Source organism: Grammomys surdaster, unplaced genomic scaffold (genome assembly GCF_004785775.1).
Source record: "Grammomys surdaster isolate TR1022 unplaced genomic scaffold, NIH_TR_1.0 62, whole genome shotgun sequence".
Classification (NCBI taxonomy): domain Eukaryota; kingdom Metazoa; phylum Chordata; class Mammalia; order Rodentia; family Muridae; genus Grammomys; species Grammomys surdaster.
In genome coordinates, this window is record NW_021604564.1 from 1,855,384 (window position 1) to 1,867,611 (window position 12,228).

General features: G+C 46.9%; 1 pseudogene; it reads left to right on the forward strand.

Annotated features, from left to right (window-relative positions):
• The first annotated feature begins 1,017 nt into the window (after nucleotides 1-1,017).
• LOC114616871 lies at nucleotides 1,018-1,487 on the forward strand (annotated as a pseudogene).
• Nucleotides 1,488-12,228: the final 10,741 nt, after the last annotated feature.

Below are 12,228 nucleotides of genomic sequence, written 5' to 3' on the forward strand. Positions count from 1 at the left end.
GAGAGGGAGGGAGAAGGAGGGAGTGAGAGAGGGAGAGGGACAGAGGGAGAGAGGGAGAGAGGGAGAGGGACAGAGGGAGAGAGGGAGAGGGAGGGAGGGAGAGAGGGAGAGGGAGGGAGGGAGAGAGGGAGGGAGGGAGAGGGAGAGAGAGGGAGGGAGAAAGGGAGAAGGAGGGAGGGAGAGAGGAAGAGGGAGGGAGGGAGAGAGGGAGAGGGAGGGAGGGAGAGGGAGAGGGAGAGGGAGAGGGAGAGGTGGAAACACAGTTGAGCTCAGCCTCTCAACCTATCCGAGGACTCCCAAAAGAAATGTCTTCAGTGTACATGAATCTTGACCCTGCATACAGGCTGAGGAGAAATCTTTCCTAGACCCACACCTTTTAGCTGTTTCCCTCCATCAGGAGGTACTATGAATGGTGTCTGACCTACCACTGGTTCCATTCCATGGTCTCTGTTATCTCAATGGAGCAAGGCTTGCCTAACTTCATGTTGTGATCTTGTATACACAGATATTTAGGGTATCAGTCAAGGTACACATCCATGGGCCCAAGGCCTAAAGAAAGCCAACACTGGTAGTATCACCTCAGACATAGGGTATAAAGACATTTGACTCTATATGGCAAAGCTTCTGAGCAGATGAGCTCACAGACCCTGGGTAGTTCTGACATGCCACAGATACAAAGGAATGGCTCACCACCTGCTTACTGAACAGCAAAGGAGGATACAGAGCTCCTGGACAGGCCTGTTGTAGAGTACTGTCCCCAGAAAACAACACTTACAACCATCATCAGTGGTATCTATGGCTACTCAAGAAACCATCTAATCAGGTTTTCCAATGATCCTCATTGAAGGACAAGTGATATCATCAGGCACTCTCTCGAGTTTCCAGCACCTCCTCCCTACACATCCTTCACAGATGAGTGTAATTCCTTCCTTATTGTGGTCTCAAAGGGTTTTTAAAAATATACACGGTGCTCTTCCAGTCCCAGGCACTGTGGAAGCCGCAAGTTACCTTGCAGACATGGCTAAATCCAAGAACCACACCACACACAACCAGTCCCGCAAATGGCACAGAAATGGCATCAAGAAACCCCAGTCACAAAGATACGGGTCTCTTAAGGGGGTTGACCCCAAGTTCTTGAGAAACATGTGTTTTGCCAAGAAGCACAACAAGAAAGGCCTGAAGAAGATGCAGGCCAACAATGCAAAGGCAGTGAGAGCACGAGTAGAGGCCATCAAGGCCCTTGTGAAGCCTCAGGCCATCAAGCCCAAGATGCCAAAGGGCCCCAGCCGCAAACTCAGCCGCCTGGCTTTCATCGCTTACCCCAAGCTTGGGAAGCAGATTCGAAGCTGCATGGCCAAGGGTCGAAGGCTGTGCCAACCAAAGCCTTGGTTCAAACCAAGGCAGAGGCCAAAGCTCCAGCTAAGGCCCAGGCTGCAGCTCCAGCCCAGGCTCCCAAAGGTGCCCAGGCCCCTGTGAAGGCCCCATAGAAAAGGCTCCTGCCAACGCCAACGTGAAGACAGATGGACTGCTGTGACACACCTACCCACACACTATTTGCAGATGACCAGTGTCCTATGCTGTTTTTAAAAATAAACTCGAGGCAAGATCTGTTAAAAAAATAAAATAAAATATACACGGTGAGGAGAGTTAACAGAGGAGAGAATTCCCTCTATGAAGCTATGAGGAAACTGATATACATGTTCGGGAAAGGCTCTTTGTTGGAATAACTATTATGTGCTCACCTTGCTCCTATAAGTAAACCCTCACCCTGGCTGTGTAAGGCTGATACCCTTACTAGTTCTCCATGTGTGAGTCTGGGGCAATTACACACTGGTCTCTCCTTGTTGCAATATCTAGGTGAGTAGAAGTATGTTTGTGACTCCTCAGGAAAAATTCACATAAACAAGGCCCCTTGGGAGGCTAGGGACACAATGCCCCACCCAGGGCTAAGACTTATGGAAAGGACATCTGGAGGACACTGTACTGCTGGAAGAGATGACTCAGGCATGTGTATGCCTTCCAGATCCTTCATGAGCAGAATATCTCCTGCATCATGCCCATAGTGGTCTTCTGAGATGTAATTTCCCCTTCATTCCTCCAGGGAACACTCCACTGTGGCTAGGGGCAGATGGCTGGTGGTCAGAAACACTGACTACACTGAATATATTTCAGGTCATGGCAGCTGGACTTTCAGATACCACATCCTTCCTGATGATCAATGTCATCACTTGGTTAACACAAAGCTGGAGCCCACTGAACCATTCTCACACATAGAGACATGGGATTTACTAAAGCAGAGGTGTGACAGTGTGGGTAGCAAGCCCCTCTTCTCTTTGCACCAAAAGTTCTGCCCTGCTGCAGAAGCTGATAGGATTCCAGCTCCTGATTCCTGCATGATCTCCACAGTGCTTTTTCTGTGCACTAAGATTCTCTGGACATCTCACAGGAATAAATGTACAGGCCCACAGAGAGATAGAGTTGGGTATGGTGTTTGTGCAATCACTGTCTTATGGAGAAGCCATGAATAGGAGGAAAAGAAACAGAAAAACCAAATCATAACTGTCATAAGATGGTTCAATGATGTCCATAATGTTCAGTCCAACAAACTCTGTAAAGATTTCAAAATGTCCCAGAGATCTTGGTTCTTTGACCCTGCTCAGACTGCAAGCCACATTGGGTGAGAATATGATGTGATTGCTGAGCCCCAGTCAACATAGGAATGGAAGAAGTGGACTGGAAAGGACTCTCACTACATACAGGTCACTAACAGGTCCCTCAGAAGTCACTGGCCCTAAAGGAATTCAAGCCTGGAACAGGGAGTCATCAGTCAACATTTCTGAGCAGGAGGCAAGCCAAGTAAGAGCAGTCAGTAGGGAAGCATGTTTTCAGGAATCTTGTTTGAAACAAGTACCACTTGAACACATGGGCCTCCAATCAAGGCATTTCTGAAAAAGGACTCTCCCCTGGCCAGCCCTGGAGGGCAGAGGACAGATACGGAATTCCATGTACAGACAGCCTGTGCTCAGACAAACTCTGGCATGGCCTCCTGAAGCCTCTGATAGAGGAGACTCATGTGAGGGTGGCCTGGGATCAGAAGTAGAAGATGCCAAGTAGTAAGTGAAAACATTTCTGCCCTCATTATGCTCCCTGTCCCTCCTGAAAGAACCCCAGTTCCCATCCTGTGCCTCCATAGCACTTCTCCTCATCCAAAAAATACATACTAAAGGCTACCTATATTCTTGGCTGGTCCAGGACCCAGGGTATTATCTGATAGAGGAGAAGGAAGGCTTCCTTCCTTGTTCTTTTCCCTGTCTCCCTGACCTGAGCTATATAAGCTAGTTCCACTCTTCCAATAAATGAGATGTCCTTCAAAACAGTCTCCCAGGCTGTTTATACATTCTGTACTCATTGCCACCCAAGACCCTGCTCCCCAGCTCCTCCCCATCCTGAGAACTCTGGTGCATATTTGCCAATTGGGGGTGAGGAACCCACGTTTGAACACAATACATACAATGGGTTTCCTGGAACACAAGGGGAAAACATCGTTCTTTTACAGACATCTGTCCTATCCTTCCCTTCTTCATCACATAAAATCCAGCAGTGAGGTAAGCACAGCCCTTTCTCCTGGCACTAAAACAACAGCTACAGTAACAGCACACAACTTGACAAAGACATTGTGTCCCTGTTCTTCATGCTTCAGAAAGAGAACAGCAGATACAAAGTGGAAAGAGTTAATAACCAGCACATAATCCAAGATTAGCACATGCTAGCACCCTGCCCACCACAGGCTAGTCCTCATACAGAGGCCAGGCTCCATCCGGAGTCTCCACATGATTCTCCAAAGGATGTGACCTCAATCCCCACTGGTTTCCTCACTGACCATAGAACCTAGTGTAATGCTGAAGGAACCCAAGGCTTTGTCCCTGTACACAGAAAAACACAAAGCCCACATTGGCTCCTCCAGAAGCAACTAACTAGCACTGTGCTGGGGTGCTCCTGACACCCCAGATGACACGAACTGACTTACTGGGGTCATGAATCATGTGTGAGGTGAGGATGAGGAGATCATCCAGCCAAGAGGCTGAGAGGGCTGCCTCGGGGCAGATACTTATGAATGTTCATCCTGAACACCAGCTGCCCAGTGATGTCTCTGTGAGTGTGAAGGGCAGCAATGGATTGGCCTTCATGTTTCAGGGATAGGCATGTTTCCTACCCAGCAATGTATGTACCACTTTACTAAAGCTGGAGATGCCTGAACCAGGCTGGAGAGTGGGGAAGATTCAGGGAAAGGGGTTCCAGGCTACACAGAAGTAAAACCAGAGGCAGGAAGGGGATTAGGTATGGTCTCCATGCAGATTGGAGGGGCCTGAGACACTGCAGGACAGAAGCTACCTCTTCACTGTAGGAAGATGTGGGACTGGGTAAGGGTATCCTGGGTCATGGTTGAGCAGGTGCCTAGAACCCCGAGACTTTGCAGACTCTGTGTGTGATTCTGTGTGAGAACCAGCAGGAGTTTGGTGCCCCCCAGAACCCAGGATCCTGAAAAGCAGTCACGGTCTCCATAGAATTACATTGTTCAGTCACATAAGCCAGGCTATAGGCCTCAGGCCCTAGGGATTTACATACTAATGAAGGCCAGAGGGCAGAACAAATTAAGCATGCCTCCCCCAGATCTTCCCCCAATCTTCTCCCTTTCTCCCTCCCTATATAGCTCAGGACTGCCCTGAGTTTTGGGGGGTACGCCTAGATCCATCTATCATCCGCCATGACAATAAACCCTTTTGGAACCAAGGACTTCTTCGTGTTACTGGGGCTTGCCGCTGCCAAAGCCTCCAGGCCACTGGAACCATAGGATTCCCCTGAATGTGGGACCCGCTACAGCGTGGAAGCCCCTCCGGGGCCCCACCACTGTGGCGGCCTTCTAAATTTTCACCACATTTTGGCGCATCCAATGTGGGGCACAGATACCCACGGACTTCAAGAACCAGGCCACCCCAGTCTGCTACAGAACACAGCTGAACTTCCTGGCCTGCTTGTCCGGTGCTGTGAGGAATCGACTCAGTGAAGATTCAGCACTTCTCCCATGCTGACTAAAGCTACAGCTGCTTAATCTCTCACTTAGAGGATCTCTGCGTTCCAGCCACAAGGACCCACATCTTCAAGCAAGCTGGCCAGGCCGCTGAGTCTGCTAAGCAAGTACAGTCTCTCCCATGGGTGCTGCTAGGGCCTCTTTCTTCTTCCCCTATCCCTTTCCTTTACTCGGCTGTGGGTTATCCGACATGAACCCACATGCCCCCGTCTCAGTCCTGAGAGCCAAGGGCTTGAGACCAATCGGTCCCTGACTCCCTCAGAGCACAAAGATCCCCAATCCCTTTCATTTTTCTCGGCAGTGGGTTGTCCGACATGAGCCCACATGCCCCTGTCTCGGTCCTGAGAACCAAGGACTTGAGACCAATCTGTCTCCGGCCAACTTCTGGCCCGGAGATCCCCAGTCCAAGAGCTCTACACCCACGTGGAACCTGAGTGAAAATTCCCCATGCTGGGCGGGGCCCCGCCGCGCTTGCCTGGTGTTACAGGGAATAAACTCAGCCAAGATCCTGCATGCTCCTGCCATACTGGCCTACTACATCATGGCAGACACACAGACACACAGTGCAACAGAGATTCATGCCCACGTGTGCCCATGCATGGGCCTACATCGTTCCCTACAAGTGGTAGAGGATCCGGACAAAGCCAGCCCCAAGAGTATCTTCCACTGGCGCCTGCCAAGACCCTCTCCATGGAACCATGAGTAACTCCAGCCTAGTCCCTAAGACTAGGCGGATCTCTATCCTTTCTCCCTCTTTCTCTCTCCACGTGTTTTGGGCCAACATTTTCTCTCTGAATCTTAACTACCACTAGCTCCTGCCTGGCTCAGAAAACTAAGTTTCTCTCTCCACATGTTCCCCACAAAATGACGGGGACTCCTTAATCGCCATTCTTTACCCCTCCCCCCAAGAAATCTCCTGCACTCTGCCTGCCAAGAGGTTTGCCCCTCTCCCAGGTGTCAACTTTTCGCGATCTGCCTACTAACCTAGTATAAACTTCTCCCACTGCCCCACCCCCCTGCCATTTGCGGCCGGCTGGTTACAGCCCAGCTGACTCGCCTGTAACAAGAGGGCTGGCTCCCTACTTGTCCCCTCCCCCACTTCACTTTCTAGGTCATTTGCAGCCCGCTATAGCCCAGCTGGCTTGCCTGATAGCAGAGGGTCTGAGACTCAATCTGCACCCCTTCGCCTCTGTTTACCTTACAGTTTTTTTCTCACAACTAAAAACTCCAGGCTGAGCATAGAGAAACTGCCACTGCCTGTCCTCCCCTCCCCCTCCAACTAAGAACAGTGAGCTGCTGACTCTAGGTGCTAGCCTCTAGGTATCTCCCCGCCATAGCTCAGTCTCACACAGCCTTTCACTCCTTCTGACTCTGTTATCACACTTCTATGTTTTTCGCTTTAAACTTTTCTCCAAAATTAGCCTTTCTTTTCTCTAAGAAAAACAACAGGGGGAATTCCTTGGCCTCTCTGCCTTTTCCCCTAACAGGAATGCCTAAAACAACAGTGCTCATGCTTTTCAACCCAAAATTTTTTGCTTTTTGTTTAAATACTTCCTTTTCTCTCTAATACTCATGATATATGCCCAACACTTTCTTCAACTCTTTAAAAAATGTTTTCTTCTTCAAGGTTTGAAAGTCATCTAAATTTACTTCCACAGGTTAAATCAACATGCTGATCAACACCTTTCAGCTATTAACAACTAATTTTCCTTCACAGATAAACTGTGGATGTCTACCCCAGATGTTATTAACACAATGTTTTCTCCTTTAGCCATCCAATTTCCTCAAACACCTTTGACTTTCCATGAGTGATTCAATGCTCACCTTTCAGACATCTCCCTGCCGGAGATGCTGCTTCCCTGTGATTATATCCACAGATCCAACAGAGACAAACTGCCTACATCTCGTCAGACTACAGACTCCAGAGATGAGCTGATGCCGAGACAGCGCCATCTCCTGAAACATGACAAGCTGCCTTCTTCCAGTCATCTCGTCTGACTGAAGACCCAGAGATACTTGCTACCAGCTGCAGATGAACTCTTGCCAAAGTCACATAGCTGAAGTGACATGTTAGTGAAGAAATCATAATGTCTATTTAGATTAATCAGATGTCATTACTCTCAAATTGCACAATATATATTTAATTGATTGAGTGATCCCTTACCTTCCCTACCCCCCACCCAACTCCCCTTACCCTGTGACGTGATTGTGCTAATACCTCTGGCCTACATAGTGCTTTCTTTCGGCTTCCTCATCCAAAATTTTCACAGTGACCCCCCTTTTTTAAAAAAGTAAAGGGGAGGAGATGTGGGAGTGCGTAAGGGTATCCTGGGTCATGGTTGAGCAGGTGCCTAGAACCCCGAGACTTTGCAGACTCTGTGTGTGATTCTGTGTGAGAACCAGCAGGAGTTTGGTGCCCCCCAGAACCCAGGATCCTGAAAAGCAGTCACGGTCTCCATAGAATTACATTGTTCAGTCACATAAGCCAGGCTATAGGCCTCAGGCCCTAGGGATTTACATACTAATGAAGGCCAGAGGGCAGAACAAATTAAGCATGCCTCCCCCAGATCCTCTCCCAATCTTCCCCCTTTCTCCCTCCCTATATAGCTCAGGACTGCCCTGAGTTTTGGGGGGTACGCCTAGATCCATCTATCATCCGCCATGACAATAAACCCTTTTGGAACCAAGGACTTCTTCGTGTTACTGGGGCTTGCCACTGCCAAAGCCTCCAGGCCGCTGGAACCATAGGATTCCCCCCAAATGTGGGACCCGCTACAGCATGGAAGCCCCTCCGGGGCCCCACCACTGTGGCGGCTTCTAAATTTTCACCACAGGAAGACAAATCCACACATGCCTGGGTAGTGATCATACAAGAGTCACATTTCTTGGGACAAAAATCTAACCAGGCTCCTTGCACAAGGTGCACAAATAAAGCTGAGAAAAATCACCCAGAAGAGCAAGAAGGTGAACAAATAGGCAGAATCAGAGATGACCAGTCGTTGGTAGAGGGAAATGCCATACACTCACTAAATATTGGACCATTTGTGACTACAGTCACACGGCTAGGGTTTAACCTGTCCCCAGTTTCCAAGCTTTGCCTGCTTCCAGTCATGGATGATTTGCCTAAGGATTAGAGTCATCAATATTATTCCAAATCTTATCCATAGTTCTGTCCCTATCAATATAGTAATACAACATCTTCAGGGACCTTAAACATGTGACCCTCAATCCACCTCAATTAACCTGATTGCCAATTGTGCTGGCTCCTAATTTCCACACACCCTGGACCTGTTTATCTTCCATGCCTAGGGTCTCAGGGCCATGGTGAGACCTGAAATGGCTGATCCCTGTCTCTTTGTGAGGGGACAATGAGGATATATGCCAGGGGTCCTATGGAAAGGATGAAGAATGGAGCTGAGCTTACAGGTCTGTGTAGTCAGGAGCATGAGCATGGAGTTGGGAGAAGAGGGAGACTATGGGCCCAGGATGGAAAGACCAATGAGCTGGGGTTATTATTCATGGGAGCCAAGGTGCCTAAATTACCAGAATTACGTACAGGGAGAGACAAGAGAGAGGCCCAGAGGTCCAGAAGAATGAATGGACTTATGCAGCTGGTGGTAGATGGAGAGAATCTCTAGGAAGTCCCAGAGGTCTCGGATGAGAGAGGCTCCCAAGAGTCAATACAGGTGGCCTTAACTGAAATGCCCAACAGTGGGGATATAGAACATGAAGAGGCCACCTCCAGTAGACAGACAGGACCCCCAGTGGAGGGATGGAGACACCAACACACCTACAAAATGTTCAACCAAAAATTGGTCCTGTCGAAAAGAAATACAGAGACAAAAGGGAGCAGAAACTGAAGGACTAGCCAACCAGTGATTAGCCCAACTTAAGACCCATCCTATGGGTAGGCAACAATGCTTAACACTATTAGTGATGCTATAATTTGCTTTCAGGCAGGAGCCTAACTGGCCTCTGAGAGGCTCTACCCAGCAGCTAACGGAGACAGATAAAGATACCCACAATCAAACATTGGACAGATGTTGGGGTCTCCTATGGAAGAGTAAGGGAAAGGACTGAAAGTTCTGAAGGGGATGACAGCTCCACAGAATGACCAATAGTGTCAACTAAACTGAACCCCTGGGAGGTCCCAGAGACTGATCCACTGACCAAAGAGCATGCATGGGCTGGTTTGAGGCCCCCAGCACACATGTAGCAGATGGCTGCTTTGTTTGGACTCAGTGGGAGAAGATGTACCTAATCCTGTAGAGACTTGCACAATGAGGGTGGACTGATGCCCACAGGGGCCACATTCTCAGAGGCAAAGGGGAGAAAGCATGAAGGGAGGGCTGGAAGGAGCAGCATTGACATGTTAATTAATTAATTAATTAATTAATCAAGTTTTTTCTTTTTTATTGGATATTTTCTTTATTCACATTTCAATTGTTTTCCCCTTTCCAGGTCTCCCCTTTGGAAACCCCCAATTCCATCTCCCGTCCTCCTGCCTCTATGAGGGTGCACCTCCTCCCACCACTCACTCCATCCTTCCTGCCCTGGCATTCCCCTACACTGGAGCATCAAACATCCGCAGGCCCAAGTAATGCTCCTTAATCTGATGTCCAACAAGGCCATTCTCTGCCACATATGTGGCTGGAGCCATGAGTCCCTCCATGTGTACTCTTTGGTTGGTGATTCTGTCCCCAGGAGCTCCAGAGGATCTGGCCGGTTGACATTGTTGTTCTCCCCATGGAGCTGCAAACACCCTCAGCTCCTTCAGTCCCTTCTCCAACTCCTCCACTGGGGACCCCTTGCTCAGTCTATTGTTGGCTGCGAGCATCCACCTCTGTATTTGTCAGGCTCTGGCAGAGCCTTCCTGACATCCACAATAGCGTCAGGTTTGGTGAGTGTATATGAGATGGATCCCCAGTTCGGGCAGTCTCTGGATGGCCTTTTCTTCAGTCTGTGCTTCACACTTTGTCACCTTATTTCCTCCTGTGAGTAGTTTGTTCCCCCTTTTAAGAAGCACATAAACACACACACTTTGGTCTTCCTTCTTCTTGGGCTTCATGTGGCTTGCATTTTGGGTATTCTGAACTTTTGGGCTAATATTGACTTATCAGTGAGTGCATACCCTGTGTGTTCTTTTGTGACTGAGTTACCATACTCAAGATGATATTTTCAAGTCCCATCCATTTGCTTGCAAATTTCATAAAGTCATTGTTTTAGTAGCTGAGTAGTATTCCATTGTGTAAATGTGCCACATTTTCTGTATCTATTGCTCTGTTGAGGGACATATGGGTTCTTTCCAGCTTCTGGCTATTATAAATAAGGCTGCTATGAACATAGTGGAGCAAATGTCCTTGTTATATGTTGGAGCATCTTCTGGCTATATGTTGAGGAGTGGTATAGCTGGGTCTTCAGGTAATGCTATGTCCAATTTTCTGAGGAACTGCCAGACTGATTTCCAGAGTGGTTGTAGCAGCTTGCAATCCCACCAACAATGGAGGAATGTTCCTCTTTCTCCATATCCTCACCAGCATCTGCTATCAAGTGAGGTTTTGGGCTTAGACATTCTGACTGGTGTGAGGTAGAATCTCAGGGTCGTTTTGATTTGCATTTCCCTGATGATTAAGGACGCTGAAGATTTTTTTAGGTGCTTCTCAGCCATTTGTGTTTCCTCAGTTGATAATTCTTTGTTTAGCTCTATGCTCCAGTTTTTAATAGGGTTATTTGATTGACTGGAGTCTAATTTCTTGAGTTCTTTGTATATATTTGATATTAGTCCTCTATCAGATGTGGGATTGGTAAAGAGCTTTTCCCAATCTGTTGGTTGATGTTTTGTCCTATTGACTGTGTCTTTTGCCTTACAGAAACTTTGCAGTTTTATGAGGTCTCATTTGTCCATTCTTGATCTTAGAGCACAAACCATTGATGAAAGTTTAGGAAAATTTCCACTGTGCCCATGTGTTTGAGGCTTTCCCCCACTTTCTCTTCTATTAAATTCAGTGTGTCTGGTTTTATGTGGAGGAACTTTATCCACTTGGACTTGAGCTTTGTACAGCTAGATAAGAATAGATCAATTTGTATTTTTCTGCATGGTGACCACCGGTTAAACTAGCACCATTTGTTGAAAGTGCTATCTTTTTTTCACTGGATGGTTTTAGTTTCTTTTTCAAATATCAAGTGACCATAGGTGTGTAGGTTCATTTCTGGGTATTCAATTCTATTCCATTTATCTACCTGCCTGTCACTGTGCCAATACCATGGCAGTTTTTATCACTATTCCTATGTAGTACAGCTTGAGATCAGGGATAGTGATTCCCTCAGATGTTCTTTTATTGTTGAGAATAGTTTTTGCTATCCTGAGGTTTTTGTTATTCCAAATGAATTTGAGAATTTCTCTTTCTAACTCTGTGAAGAATTGAGTTGGAATTTTGATAGAGATTGCATTGAATCTGCAGATTGCTTTCGGCAAAATGGCCATTTTTACTATATTAATCCTGCCAATCCAAGAGCATGGGAGATCTTTCCATCTTCAAAGGTCTTTGATTTCTTTCTTCAGATACTTAAAGTTCTTGTACAGATCTTTCACTTGCTTGAATAGTCACACCAAAATGTTTTATATGATTTGTGTCTATTGTGAAGGGTTTCATTTTCATAATTTCTTTCTAAGCCAATGTATCCTTTGAGTAGAGGAAGGCTACTGATTTGTTTGAGTTAATTATGTATCTAGCCACTTTGCTGAAGTTGTTTATCAGCTGTGGGGGTGTTCTCTGGTGGAAGTTTTGGGGTCACTAAAGTATACCAACATTTCATCTGCAAATACTGATATTTTGACTTCTTCCTTTCCAATTTGTATTCCTTTGACCTCATTTTGTTGTCTAATTGCTTCATCTAGAACGTCAAGTACTATATTAAATAGACAGGGAGAGAATGGGCAGCCTTGTCTAGTCACTGATTTAGTAGAATTGCTTCAAGTTTCTCTCCATTTAGTTTGATGTTGGCTACTGGTTTGCTATATATTGCTTTTATTATGTTTAGGCATGTGCCTTGAATTCCTGATCCTTCCAAGACTTTAAACATGAAGGGACATTGAATTTTGTCAAATGTTTTTCATCATTTAATAAATATTTATTTGA